Below are 16,321 nucleotides of genomic sequence, written 5' to 3'. Positions count from 1 at the left end.
GACGGAAGGCAACAGCTATGACTCTAGTATAAGTAATGCAATAGTAATTTTAATACTTAGTATCACATCTCCAAGGAGTTTAACATCAACACAGATGATATCCTTTAACAACACTGACATGCAAATGCTTACGTGTTCACATTCTCACACAAAGACACACCCTGCCTTTGTTCTCAGCAAAGAGACTCTTGGTTTTAATTCTCAGATATATTAAGAACCTTTAGATGAGGTCAGATGAAAGAGCAAGATTATATCAGTGAGATTTTAAAGCAGTCCAATTTATGGTCTACGGCTGGATTTTAGGCACTGCTTCACAATGATGCTGCTGGTTCTCAGATGTTTCTCTGGTATGGCTTATGTCACTTTGGAAATAATTCAGAGACACAAGTCTGAGAGGAAGAAAGATGAGGGGACAAAGGCACTTCTGTTAATGGTGAACCTAATAAATATTTAGGGAAAAAAACAGCTTTTTAAAAATCCTTTTTGTAGACAACACATTGGACTCAGTTGGATTCAAATGATTACAAAATTATGGGTAAATAAAGAAAGGGGGTATAAATAACTGTTGGACTTTCAGTCAGACGGGAGTGAAGAGAGGGAAGAAGAGATGAAACCATTTGGCCGTTTCCTCACAGGGAGGTCAAGAGAGGATGGCTAAGGTCAGACCACAGGGAAACGACCCCAGACTCTGTGCTTCCACGTTCCCAAGGTCAGGCATGCCTCATTTGTCCTGCCACTACACACAGGAGACTCATGAAAACTCATGTATTTTTCCCTAAATGGGTCTTTAATAAGCATTTGACTGGAAGCACAACAAAGTTTTATCACAGAAACCCAAAAAGTGAAAAAGTCATGTAGGAATTTACTGTTGAAGACCACCTGAGTATGCAGTTTCATGTTTACTGTATCATGCCACGTCAGCACATGGCACATTGTAACATATTACAATGTGCTGCAGCATTTTGCATCCTTAATGCTTCAACATTTAATTGCGCACACTACACACAAAACCCACATGGGGCTGAAACATCACATGCAAACCTTTGACTTCAACCCACAACTGTAAACTGTGTTCACTGTATAAAGAACAATCTTCTTGTATTTTTTGACGTGAATAAGAATGAGTTGCTTGGACTTCCAAATATATATTGTTAGCATTTTAGAAAAATATAATGTGTGTTTATTTGTTCCTTTCAAATTCAAAGAAAACAAGTAGATAAAGAAGGTGACTGGACCGAGATCACTAACATCAAGGGCAGAAACTCCAGAGGCGGTGTATTTGTGTGGTCTATCAGTACGTATGACATCTGTTGATGTGGAGTTTGAAATTTGAGCTGGTAGGTTTATCTGTAAGTTTCAGCCATTCTCAGTGAATTTGTCTGAGCTGTTGCAGAGATTGTCCAGCCTGTCCATATTCATGTTTCTTTGTCACTGAGCACAAACTGATTACGTGGAAAGTGAGGCAGTCTTTTACATAGATCATAGTTCATAGATAGGCCCTTACTTACTCGGTCACATTTAAAAATGTTGGAACCGTCTATAGTAAAGTCATTATTGGGAATCTTAGGGGAAAGTCATGATTCAGTCTGGTTTCACGTGTCAAACCCTGGATATAGTCCATTTTTGGGAGCAGACTTCTGATGTTCAAATGAAACAATTGTGTGGTCAAGTCTCTGTGGCCAAATGTCTGTAAAACAAAGCTCTCTGAAAAGAGCACCGAGTGGATAGACTGATGTAGTTTCGCTATGGTACAAACATGATAAAAATGAGGGGTCTAATTTTCCAAAATGGGTTCGACTTGCCCCACACTATAATAGATGTGACACTCGTGATAAAAATAAAAGAAAGAAATAGCCAAGTAACATAGGCCACTAACCCTAACCTACTGAATAAAAGCAAGTGTGGTGTGATTTGAGGGATACTTGGGCATCCTCTGCACACTTGAAATCGCCACAGCAGCCCCTGGAATTATTTAATTGCTGTTTAACTGTCCAGGGCTCAGAGAGCATCCATCAGTTTACAGTAGTGCTTTCACCACAAACCACATCAATGGTGCCAAATTACAGCTGTTTCCAAGTTAATATTGCATTATCCCATTGTTTCTCCAATTACATACTGTTGAAAAGCTGTGATCACTGTGTTCCACCTCTTACTTGGCCTGCTGGTCTCTGTCATTATTTTTTTTCCAAATTTTGAAAGACTCTGAAAACTGTCAATATTGTCAGTGTAATCGGTAATGTAGTAGTAGGGCTGTAGTAATGATGTGTACAACAGTGATTAGATCCAAATTTTCTGACTGGAGCAACCAGTTTGTTAGGCTGGTAACTTGACGCAAGGTTCAGACGCCATCCGTTCTCCCACTAATTGAATTTGTCCATCTTTTCAAGTTCTTGAGAGACAGTGACTTCCCTCTGTATTAGTTATGGACAACTTAGCATTTCCACATAGTGTGAAACTGTTTCATCAAATGTTGCATCAAAGGTGAACTAATTTTACAGACCTTTTCCAGATGGGGAGACTACTACTGCATATATAAAAAAAATGGTATGTGTTAAGCCTTCTATGGCTCTAGAGGGAGCTGCATCAAGTCTCAGTCAAACTGTCTCAAATGATGTCACTTCAGTTGGAACTGAAGGCTACTGGTTTGAAAATGAAAACATTTGAGGGAGTGTTGAGTTAGAAAGAAGTCAGTTTAGCAGAACTCTGTTTCTTGTCCCTGATCTCTGCTGCTGGCTAGAGCCTCCCGCCTACATTAGCTACTACCATTACATGTTCTGCAATCCCTCACCAAACTGTTGGTGGCCTACATGCAGTACAGGCAATACAAGGAAGAAGAATGCATGGAATATACATGAAGATATCTTTGGTCCTTCTACATCAGTTTTTGGTTATTGTGAGTCTAATAGTGTTGTAGGAGTGGAGTGACAAATTTGCGGGAGTGCTTGTTAAAATTTAATCTCTTTGTACAAAGTTTTTTGTTACGCGGCCATGCTAGCAGCAGAACTAATGAAATTCCTATCAGCCTCAGTTTCCCTTTGTTTTTAATGCAAATTGTCAAATGTTAGCATACTAACATCCTAAAGTTCAGTGTCTAAGTACAGCCTCACACACAGCATACACACACTTATCACACACTTATGGGAGGCAGTAGACTGGCTGTTGATGCAGTGTTGCCAGGGGAACCTGGGACTCTGTACTCCAGATGTTTCATGAACAACAAGGGGACTTCCTGGTTCCTTTTGTGTGTGTGTGTGCGTGTGTGTGTATACTTGCGTGCAAGCGTTTCTGTATTGCTTAGAAGCACCAAATGCTCGTCAGCTGTAGCTCCACCAGCATGTGTGTGACATCAGAAATGATCTTTTTCGAATCCACCCCCTCCCAGTAGGACAGGACATTTTCTTCTCTTTCCACACAAGCAGGACAGTATAAATTGTAACACACCCTCACACACATACAGACAGAGAACAGGAAAAGCCTGTGAGGGAGTAAACGAAAGAAAAGTCAGAAACAGAGATAAATAATTAGATTGAGACAGAAAGAAACAGAAAGAGCAGTTAGTGTCGCAGTTGGCTGGTGCTCACAAGGCTACTGACACCCACACACCCATCCACACACACAAACACAAACACACACCCACACACATACTCAGAGGAAGATCCTGCTAACATCTATCATAAAATATCATGGCTCGCTTGTCTAAGTCAGTGGGTTGAAGCCACAAGTCTGGCCTATTATAATATCCCCTTCATTACATTTCTCTTTTCTCAGATGCAATCCACAGGTCTGGAAAGTCTCAGCAGTGTGCTGAATTTAAACCTGTGTCATTTGTGTCATAAGGAAATACAGCTCAGTACTCCAAAATACAGTAGATGTAGTACTGAAAACAGGAAAACAATTATTTAAAGCTGCACTAATCATTATTTTTATTTCAACAATGGATCATGTGGCTATGTGTAACGTGAAAGGGATCACGTATAACCTGTAGTAATTTAGTTTTACAATTTTTGATGCATTCACATGTCATTTAAACAAAATTTTCTACATTTCCCGGGACAAGTACATGCATTGAAGGAGGCTGGAAAAGACATGTTCAGTGGGATTTTCCTGGATTATTTCCAGGGTTTGAAACATAATCTTGGTGCATTAAAGCTGCTCAGACAGAGGCTGTCAGTGAAGATGTGTGTGTGTTTCTGCCCTCCACAGATGACCTGCTCCTCTCATGTAGCCTACTACCCTGGATACTCTGAAATATTCTCACTGTATAAATGCATGAGGATGAAGGAAAAAAAAATGCAGTATTGAATAAAACATTTTAAAAAATTGAATTGACCATTTACTGCTTATTGTTTCCTTATTCAATGATATGTTAAGTTAAATGCAGTAGCCATTGTTTATAACGTAGATGGTCTTGATGTCTATGCTCAATCCGAAAATCTTAGAGGGTTTATTCTGTGACTTGCAGTTTGTGGCACTGATTAGCAAATCACTTTAATGAAAATTAAAATAAAACTGTGTATCACTTCACCATGTAACTTTTAATGCCTTATTTTATTTAAATTGACTGCTGGCATATGAAAAGCTTTTGTCCCACTCCCTAAAAAGTTAACATTTATGTAGATGTAAGGTTTTAGAGAGAAGAAAACTTCACAGACTCTGCAGGTAATCTGCACCTCTCTCTGTAAAAGATTTGAACACAGTTGTGCAAGAGACCAATATCATAGTGACACACTCCTGAGAATGAAACCACTGTAAATTAAGCTGCTTTTTAATCTCCTTGCCATCATCTGAAACGTCATTTCATCTGAGCTCATCTGAGCTGTTAATTCCCCTCTGAGTTACACCAACTTTTAATGTGTGCTGTGAACTTTTTTTCTTTTAATCATTTCCTTTTACATGGTAATTTAAAGCCCAACTGAGAACAAAGACGTGCTCACATTATAGCGCCAGGAAAGAGAGACATACAGGGAGAAAGGAGAGATGGAAAAGAAAGGAGATCTAACTCATTTACATTTTACAGTTAAAGGTGGACAAGTTCAATACCTTTTGGAATTCAGAGGTTTTAAAGAGAGTAATAATATTTTTCTGCCAAGTCGTCTCCAACAAAATATTCCCACATAACACAGAGACCTAAGCCTCTGGGCAGTATTTTCATCCTCAGATTCCTCACAGCTCAGACTTACTGAGTCCTGCCTGGCACATAAGTCACAGTCGTGTCCTGCAAGGTATTTATCCATCCATCCACCTGAAGTGTGTATGTGTACGGGAGGGGATATACTGTAGTACATGAAGACTTCACCGTATGTCATTCTCCACTTTTTCAGTCTCTTCAGTTAAATCTTTTATTCACATGTATGTTTGATTCGTGTTGATTGATTCGTGCAGAAAACAAAATGTTAGTGTCCTTTAAGGAGAAAGCATCAAGTATTAAAAGTAATGAAGCACTCTTTAACTCTGCAATTTCATTACATTAATTCCATGGATCATGGAAAATTATCGGAACATATGGGAGTGTCGGTTTTGTTTTTCACTTTTTAAAAACACACATACAGTAAGTTTGCATCATGTCCAAGCAGGAACACAGCAGACGACTTTCCCAAAAGCTCTGTAACATTATAAACCCTGAGTCCTCCATCCACTGAACAATAGGCTGAAAGAGATCAAGGCACTAAATCTGTTTGGGAAAATCACCCCTGCTCTCTCTCACCCTACCAGGTGTCAGTCCTACCTGCTTACTTAACCTGCTGTTAGAGGTATTTGTTTCTTTAGAAGCTTTATTGATCATTGCACTTTCCCCCGTGACAGGAAAACACTGTAATGCTTTAGTTGTGCATAATTATCTGCAGATGTTCCTTCTTAATAATCACTTGGACTGTTTTCGAGTGAAGCTTGAAGCAATTGTTTGTCAAAACTGCACCCATGATCTGAATCAATAAGTATGAAGCTGAGTCTTTGGAGGTATTTACATGCAGTTTGCAGTGAGAGACCATTGCAGTGGTTGAAATGGCGATCAGAAGAATAACATCTGAATTCCCTGCAGTCTTCTTTTCCAGTATTCAGTCAGAAAATCTTCTTGCTAGAAGTATGAGGAAAACTAAGTTAGATAATGTGCATTTTCAGATTATGCTGATCCAAGAATCTTTCTTTCTTGGAGAGAGATAAGTGGTGTATACTGTATGATGTTTTTCATAGTGCTCGAGTTGTTGATGTAGCGTAGCTGTCAAGGGGCAAAGCAGGCCCTTGAGGTTGTGACATATAGACTGCTGGCCAGCTTTGGTGTTATTCTAGACTAAACAGTCAGTAAACCACAGCGGATAGAAGCACTTCACAACCAGCACAACACTACTACATGCGTCTGTGAGGAAAAGGAGAGATGGAGGACGTTTGTGTCCTAAAAGTTCTCAATGGACAAACTGAAGCTTACAAATCTGTCTTATCCACTGAGGGTGTGTGTTTCATTTAATTGTGAGTAAAGACTCATATCAAAGATAGAAAACATTCTATATAGACGAGGTTTTGATGCAAAGGTCAGTGTCTCAAGCATGTGCATAGTTTTACACAGATTCCTTTGATGCAATATCACAATTGACCACACCTACTAACAAATCAAAAGCTGGTGAGTAATGCTGAGTGATATTCACTGCTACAACAGCTGCACTTTTATTACTACGAGAATAGTACCAGACCATGCTGTTCTGCAGTTATGCTACATCATATTACTTCCTAATAAAGGAAATTTGTGAAGTCTTCGGATTCTGTGTCTTCGCGTACAACACAGATTTTATAGTTTCACCACTAGGACCATCCACATATTGTTATTTCTAAAGAACTGACCACATATTGAGCATCTGGGAGGAGAAATGACACTGAGTCACTGTTTTAGTTTTGTTCAGCTACTGAGGATCTTACAACAGATAAATTCTACATGTGGCAACTGTGCAGTCTTTTTAACTCAAATGTCAAAATGTGGCTTCAGAATGTGCACTGATTGAGGTATTTTTCTTCGATGACAGGTTTAAAAAAGTGATGAACAGCTCACTTTTTAAAAAGACTATGATGCATAGAACCACAAAGAGTCAGAGTTTTTAATAAAAAAAAATGAATTCAGTGCATTTCTGTCATCTAAATACATTCTACCATTTTTTCTCAGCATGAAGAAAATGCTCCTTTTAAAACCTTAAAGATGTCTTAAGGTGGATTATTCTGAAGGTAATCATTCAGGAGGAGGCTGGTACAGTGGTTAGTGCTGTCAGCAAGAGGGTTGTGGGTTCGAATCCCGGTCTGGGCTCTTCTGTGTGGAGTTTGCATGTTCTCCCTGTGCCTGTGTGGGTTTTCTCCAGTTAGTCCAGCTTCCTCCCACAATCCCAAAAACACGCATATTAGGTTAATTGGCTGCTCTACGTTGCCCCTAGGTACAACTAACTGGTAACCAGTCCAAGGAGTACCCTACCTCTTGCCTGTTGTCAGCTGGGATCGGCTCCTGCCCCTCTGCAACCCTGGATAAGCGGTATAGAAAATAGATGGATATAATAATTCAGTCTTTCAGAATACTCTTTCTATCAGTTAGATGAAAAGATAGATGCCACTCTTGTGTCTGCTTGCTAAACTTGCCCTACCATGAGTGACCAGTCAAAAACTGTGACTGTCTACCAGCACCTCTGAAGCTCACTAATTACCGTAATACATTATATCTCATTTGTTTAATCTGTACAAAAACTGAATTGGAAAAACAACAATTGTTCTGAACTATGTACTCACGTACATAACTCCCTACCAGATGCTGGTAGGTGTATTCAATTTATACAAAGCCAGGCTGTATTCAGTCTTTGTGCTAAACAGCTGCTAACAGTCGCTTCATATTTAGCGGCATAAGAGAGGTATCAAGGTTATCATCTAACTCTGCAGAAAGTGAACATAAATGTATTTCCTATCCATCATTAGACCTCTTTAGCCTATGTTTTCATGTGTGTATATTACACCTACTTGAGCATGTCCAACTGTAAAGTAATGCAGTTTATTTCAAAATGTCAAACCTTATACAGAGACTGTATCAGTCACATACCCAAGGTTTACACTGTTTAAGTGTACTCACAAAACCAGCAAATCATTTGAACACACACACACACACGCACGCACACACTCCTGTAATATAAATACATACACATTGAGTCATAGTCTCTCAGCTAGTTGACTTTCAGTTTGATGTGGCAGTTACCAAAAGAAAGCTCTCCAAACATCAGCTGTCGAGGGTCTGCAGTCCCCCTAAACACACTCAAGCATTACAAAGACCTATTAATTTGTAATCACGTGTATGAGAGTGTGTGTGAACGTGCTTGTGAAGCCTCCTTATGCTTGTGTTTAAGTGAGGAAAGCCGACAAGCGTTTGTGTGTTTGGGTAAGGTTGTTATGGGGGTTGCTGTGTCTAAATAGTTTCTTGGGTTCAGCCCTAACACCAGCAGACGTCATGACACCATAATCACCCTCACACACACGTGCACACATACACACACCTCCCCACTCCGTGATGTGAACCTGCAAAAGAAAATAGAAACATTCAAAGCTGCAGGCAGAGATGTCACGACTGCAGTTTAAAACAGAAAAACATTTGTAACGGTGGACAAAAAGCTATGAACTCCATGTTTCTCTATTGTGGGATTTCTGATCATTGAACCCTGGCAAATAGTGTGTGTTCATCTGTTTTTTTGGTCACTTTTCATGCCATCGGCAGATATGTCACTTGTGGATAAATATCTAGCAGCTGATTTATTTTTACATATTTTCAGTATTTCTGTTCATATTATTTTCTGCAGCAAAGCAACCACATGCAGAGTGGACAGCCTGCTCCCTGTTTACACTTGTGTGACATTCCCAGACATGCGAATGGTCATGAGATATGTGTTATCAGATGTGTCTGAGATTATTATATAGAGATGGAGATTATTTACTGATGTACTAAAATATGGACAGAGATTGGTTTGGTTTTAAAAAATCATTTTAAAACCTGCTAGTGTGGATGCAGCCTAAGGAAAAAAATATGGACTATGGACTGTTTTCTTTTTTTCTTTATCCAGCATCAGTATAACCCAGTGATAGTTCATCCATATGGCCTGTGAAGAGGCTTGAACTAACTCATCTCCATGGCAACATCTTAAACCCAGATCATGATAAGAAATCTGGCGGGGCCTTCTAATTAGAGTTTGCCTTGGACATCAGCACATCCAGGACTGCCCTGCAGGACACAAAAAGCTGCTGTCCATATTCATATCCACCTCAGTTGTACTCGACCATTAATAAGGCTGTTTCAGACTGACCTTGCAGTGTGTGAAAAAAAGAACCACCTCATTTATTTCAGTGAGACTGCTACTTTGGCACAGTGGGACTGCTAACAAGGAGTTCTCCGACAGGAAAAAAGCAGGGTTATTCCCCCAAAAAAGTTGTAGCTGGCTCAATTTTTGCCACAGTGCAATGTCATTTTCAAGATCTTGCATTGGCACATTTCAGTTTTTCTTTTTGATTATAATGTTTATTTTGTTTTCATATCTCTATTAGGAAATCAGCTTTGTGTAGGTGTTGTAGATGCAAGGGGTCATCTGAAGTCCATCAAATGTGCAAGGTAAGGATTAGTTAGATTAAAAGCAAAAAGGGACTAACGTAGAGACAACTGAAGTGCACGGGGGAGAGCATACTGAGCACATAGTAAAAGATGTTAAGAGAAACCACTCTCAATGTAATTTCTCTTTGGGTGGGCCTGGGGAGGCAATGAGTTTTAAATCACGGCTCTCTGACTGATGTTATACACAGTCACTCTCATAAGCCTCAGCTTTAAGCATGTTTAGATGACCGGCACCAGTCATAACGCACTCTTTTATGCTCTCTGTAGTTTCTGATTTTGTTAACAGCAGCCTCTCCAGTGTTAACAGTTAACTACGTTTTTCTCTTACTCTTCGTTTAGGTTACTATCAGCAAAATCACAATAATTGAAGTGCTTCTAAGGATACACCCTCCACTTTTCCTGTACTGTAATAATATTCATACTCTACAGAATATTCAGTAAATTTCATCATATTATATGAAAGTGGGAGTGAAATGAAACACATCTGGGTCGTAGGTCTCAGTAATAATCATGCTGATGCTGAGTGGTTGTCTTGATGTTTTATCCTGTGAGAATGGTCCCCCCCCCAAGTTCCTGTGAGCATGTATTAGAGAGTTATCTGTGCACATTAAAAACAAATATCAAATCACGAATGTTCAATCCTGGAAAGAGGGTAACACTTTGTATGCAAACCAAATGCTTGAAATAAAACAAGGAAAAACCTTAAGAGACCTTATCCTGTAAGTGATTTGTCCCTACACATTTTTGTGGCTTTTTAAGCGAACTGAATTCATAGAAATAAAGCGAATGTAGGATTTAGTATACTGTGCTCCACCCTGCGCTGTTGAAATGGTACATTTAAACAGAAACATCAGGAGGTTTCTTTTTCTGACTTACTGTCTCACTCACATACAGACACATAGATACAGAGCTTAAACAAACACACACACACACACACAAATGCAGTCCCCAGGTGATACCTCTGACTCTGCCTAATGTGGTGTGAGGTAATGCTTCTAGGAAAGGATGGAGAGGTTGGAAGGGGAGGGCTGGGGGTGTCTGGGGTGTGAGAGAGCGAGGGAGACCCCAGAGAGGGATCGTCTCGCAGCTGTGTGTCTTGCATGTTGTTGTGTTTGGAGCCAAAAAACCAAGGAGCTTCATCATCAGACTGTTTCAAATCACACTCCCTGTGAACACAGAACACAAAGCAAGATCTTGATATTTTGTCACCTTCTGTTTTTAATCATGACTTTGTTTTATGCTCTGAAAAATGCTGAAGCAGAAATTGGCCATATAGTGGCAGCAGACGTAGTCATAGTAGTCTTTGAATATATAATGTTAGATCCAGCAGAAACCTAATCTGTGTATCAGCCTTGGTCAACCCCAGATCTGTAGAGGGAAATGTCAGAACTTGAGTGACAGGGATTAGAGAAGCTAGTCTGAAGGAATGCTACTGCACATGCCATTCACCTGGGGTGCAGGGTTACTATAGCCAAAGGTGCAGAGTGGAGAGGAGAAGACCATAACTGTGTTGAGGACAGAGTAGTGCAGCATATCAGATTAATATGGAGTCCAAGGTAGCAAAGAAAACTCTACAGTTTCTCATGTAAACTGATTCACTACCAGGGAATGAATCAGATGTGTCCCTGAAAGTCTTGGGAATATGTTGTAGGACTATGGGGTTTTGGATCACTGATTTACATTTTGAAACATTCTGTTTCAGACTAAATAAAAAACAGAATTTTCCACAGTTTATGTCCTCAAGACTCTCAAACTAAGCCCAATCATCGCTGCACCCCATTCTGAGACTCACCTTTTAAATGTGGCTCTGTGTTTACAGAGTGAGGTGATGCATTTTGTGGCTGCTGTGACCTCATGGGCTAAGACAGCTGCTGGGACGATAATGAATGAAAACCACACACACATATCACAGAAAGAGAACAAATGGTTGTCTGAGAGGTGGAAATATCCTCAAAATGCATGACAGTGGATATGGAGGGTGGGAAAAGGCTACAAGTTGGCAGGACTTGTTAGGTTTATTAGGCATCAGAGTTGCATTGAGCCCATAATGGTTGGTTTGGTTTAGTTTATCCAGTCACCAACTTCTGTTTTTGTACCTACATCCTTCCATTAAAAATGCTAAATGTATTGAGAAAACACTGACCACCACTGGAGAGATGCAGGTGTATCTGCTTCTAAAGTGCGCAAGGGTTGGCCAAGGCCCTACTGCCTATGTCTCCCTATGTCTAGTGCTCTCCTGATCAAAGTTTGAGCTGTAAGATGAAGAGAAGTAGTTGACAACTTCATTGCAAGAAGTCATTTGGATTCTGTGCCCAACCCTGGCCAACTATGTTACACATTGGGAACAGACTACACTAAATTTGGAACAAAACATAAGCAGATGAATGTCTAAAATCTTGTGCCAATCCCAGGACTTAGGGTGAAGTGTTAATTACCACACTTATGTAGATGCATTGGGACACATTACTCCCAGTGAGGTGAGATCCCTGCTCAGAGTCCAAAGGATACTAAAAGACCACACCCAGTCACAGCCTGTTTACCCAGCTGCTGTCTGGAAAAGATACAAAAGTATCTGCTGCTGCACCAGACCAGCTGTGAGACTCCTGAAGTCAATGCTCCACTTTTGAAAAGTTTATTTCTGTGATGAATTTATGTTTTTCCATTGTTTATTTATATACGAGGTGTTTATGTTAAGTACGCAAAACTATTGCCCGGTTTATACAGCCTTGTTGATGCGTAATAATTGAATTGTAATAAACGAATCGTGAAATCACGATATCAAAATGCACTGCATTTGTAAAAGATTACTTGATGTCCATTTTAAGATGCTGCAGATGTTTATTGTATGCCAACAAATCAGTACTGAAGCCATAGCATGTTTAGCTTGGAGTTGCATCACTATTAGCAACTTTGTATGAAAGAAATTTAACTTGGAGATTCATTCTATACAGCATGTTTCACTCGTCATGGTTACCACCATGGCCTTTGCTTTCTTTAATGCTGTGACAATGGGAAAAGTTAATTTAGTGTGAGCAAGTTGAAATTAATTTACCCTTCAGAACTACATAACAACTTTAAGCAATAAGCAATGTGTAGAGAATTTTGTGTTTTATTAATGGGTTCATGCAAGTTCATCCATGTTAGTTCTATATATATCTGAGTATAAGATCATGTATATATTTGATGGGAAAAAGGTTTAAGATGTATAGCAATGAAATGCAGTTCTCGTGAAACCTTCTGTAAAAAGAAATTTAAGCCTATTTAAGATGCAATTTTGGCCGACTCAGTAAATTCAGACAAAAAGATCCTGCTTGCTGTCACTGTCAAGTGTGTTTGTATGGGTTTTCTCTTTCTTCCTTCACTTCTATACCCCAAAACGCCATTACAGAATTATCACTTACTGGTTAGAGTCCTTTCTTTTTTTGTAAGATCTTGGGTTGTTGCTATGGCACCACACACACACACACACACACACACACACACACACACACACACACACACACACCTCTGCGCCCATCGCTGTAGCTGAAGATTCACCTCTGTGTAATAAATGTGCAAATTGCTCCCTCTGGTGGAGTCTGGTTAGCCAGTGAAATCTGTGTTGTTATGTGCCTGTTGCTCATGTGCAGGTGTGATGTATTCTAACTCAACCACATATTTACATATTTCCTGTATTTACAAAAGAGATGCTTTTTAAAGTACATTGCATCGACCAGTTGTTCTGATTGCCTCATACTGACATGGAAGGCTTTACACTGGAGTTAGTGTGTCTAATGCAGAAAATAAAAGGTACCTTTTCCTTCTGGATGAGACACTGAGGCACATGACAAATGGCCATATGAATCTCTGGGAATCAGACCAGGCTTATTCTGAGGGACAATGGATAATCTGTGCTCCAGAAACTGCTTAATATAACCAAGAAGTACTTCAGTGTCTAGCCCTCTTTCATTTCCAGCCCATCTGCATATCTCATGCACACTTTCTTTTGCGTCTGTTAAAACAAAAAGCTCTCTCCGCAAGAAGGATATAAAATCAATTCTTCTCAACACTGCAAATGATATTTCCCCACAGTTTCCATTGCATTCTCCAACAGTTCATTTTCATTTTTGTTGCTAAGTTAAAACCCACTGAAAGCCTCCTTATACTTTGAATACTATTTACATACAAATATTCAGATAAGACAAGGATGACGTAGGCAACAGTGCAAATGATTCCGTGAGGACGGCACGGTGGTGCAATGGTTGTCGCTGTCACCTCACAGCAGTTCACCTCATTGCTGAACTGCCCATGGGAAGAATGAACATCTAAAAGTCCACTGTGGATTCAGAGGGTGCCATGTGAAATTACTTGTCTCTGACGCACTTATTTCTGTGACTATTCCGTGTCTCTCATTTACTCTCTTTGTATGTGTGTATTCATCTCATGAACTGTAATGCTTATCAGCTTGATCGGCTGAGTGGCATCATGTGAGATGATTTACAAAGTAGGCAATGTGTCTGCAAGTTTCCTTGGTCACTAGTGCCTAAAAGGCTATAAATGCTGCCCCACATAAAATAGAAATTCTCCATCTAGACGTAATAATTTTCAACAATTTACTGATTACAGATCTGGCTCTGGATATGGAACTGTACGTGTGCATATTGTGTATGTGGAGATTGCTTGGTATCTTCTTTATCTTTTTGACAAAACAATGAAATTCATTAATATTTGAGAAAATCATCATGTTTTCAAGACAACTAAAAATTATTGTAGCGATAATGAATTACAAGATGGCTGCTATACACTATATAAACAAAAGTATCCAGACACTCTTCATGGGTCTGTTTTCAGGTTTTGGGAAGGGAAATCTTAATGCTTCAGCATACCAAGACATTTTGGACAATGCTATGCTTCCAAATTTGTGGCAGCAGTTTCGGGAAGGGCCTTTTCTATTCCAGCATGACTGTTCCCCAGCGCACAAAGAAGGTCCATAAATACTTGAAGAACTTGATGGACCCGCACAGAGTCCTGACCTCAACTCCATCAAACACCTTTGTAATGAACTGGAACAGAGATTGTGAGTGAGTCCTTTTGGTTCAACATCAGTGTCTGACCTCACAAATGCTCTTCTGCATGAATGGGCAAAAAATTCCCACAGAAACACTCCAAAATCTTGTGGAAAGCCTTCCCACAATAGTGGAAGCTGTTATAGCTGCAAAAGTGGGACAAACTCCATATTAATGTCAACGTATTTAGAAATCTCCAAATACTTTTGTGTATATAGTGTAGATCATATCTGCTGTCACAGGATAATAGGAATGCTTTCATTGTTGTCTAAAGGCAACATTATAAGAAGTGGTACGTGTAACCTGTTTGGTCTTACTGGCTAGTTGAAAAGAGCAGAGAAGTTGTTTTATATGGACTAATAGGTAAAATGTGATAATGTAACATATGTTGTTTAAGGGAGCTCTGCTTTGCCTGTTACACCTTTCAGATTTTATTGAGGAAAGTGATACTTTTTATCGGTATAGGGTCATATTGTAGTTTAGCAAAACATACTATTTAAATCTGTGTCAAAGAAAAAATTAGAGTATATTGTTTGGAAATGAAATATGAGTGAAAGTAACCAGTAATGTTTATAAATATAAAATATAAAATCTATTATGTTTTTCCACTTGGATCTGAAAAAAAAAATAGTAAGGAAATGGATTGATTGAAAACAAATTACAATGAAAAATCCCAAATTTAATGAGAGTCTGTTGATTTCACAACAAAAACTTAAAAAGAAGTTCAGTGGCTAAAAGGAGAGGAGACTGGGGCAGTGTCCACCAAATTCAGCCTACCTTCTTTTCATAGACAACTAATGGAGAAAAATGAATGATGAATTCTAATGAAAAATGGGGGACAGTGGAGGAGGGGGTTCATGTGTTTCCAACCATCCATGTCATATAATTTTGACTGTGATGAATTAAAGAAAATTATTATAAAGTAAACTGTGTACTCATTGCAGGAGGTATCATTTATCACCGCCTGACCTGTCAGACTACTTAATCAATTAATGCCTGCGCGCTAATCCATCTTTAGTCTTTCCATAAAGCAAACACTGGATGTCAAATGGAAGCGGTCGTTCATCACTGGCTGACCATTTGAGAAAAAAAAACCCCACTGTCTCTGTGTAGACCTCATGCTGAATCTGAATAATTACAACATATTATTATATTACCAACATTTTAATGACAGTTCAGAAAGAGGTATAAACATTTACATACACACGGTTAAAGACTATAGCATCATATTTAGTGTTTAAAATTTTCTTTTTTTACTTATTCGAACACAACAGCCTATCAGACATATTTTCTTTTTAAAGATACTATGACAGGGAACTCTTTCAACAGCTGGTAGCTTTTGATGACATACAGTCTCACATAGACACTTAAATGCAGAAATATAATGAAGTGTGCTACATTCACGTTAAGATGTTCCTATATGGAAATGCTTTAGTCTTCAGCTTATAGATGGTAATTAGTAAAAAGTAACAAAAACAATAGTTATCTTGATAGGCTATACAGAAAAATTCAAGAGCAGTCTATTTTTAAAATGAATTTATTTATTTATTTATTTTTTTTAAATGTACAGAATCAATTTAATGTCTTTGGGTGTGTACTTACTGGAAATTATAAATGAATCACTTCATGGGTGTGTTCACTGTGTTGCCTTCATCTGTCCTTATTA

This window comes from Scatophagus argus, chromosome 9 (genome assembly GCF_020382885.2).
Source record: "Scatophagus argus isolate fScaArg1 chromosome 9, fScaArg1.pri, whole genome shotgun sequence".
Lineage (NCBI taxonomy): Eukaryota > Metazoa > Chordata > Actinopteri > Scatophagidae > Scatophagus > Scatophagus argus.
The sequence above is the reverse complement of the archived record's forward strand: the minus strand, read 5'-3'. Positions refer to the sequence as shown.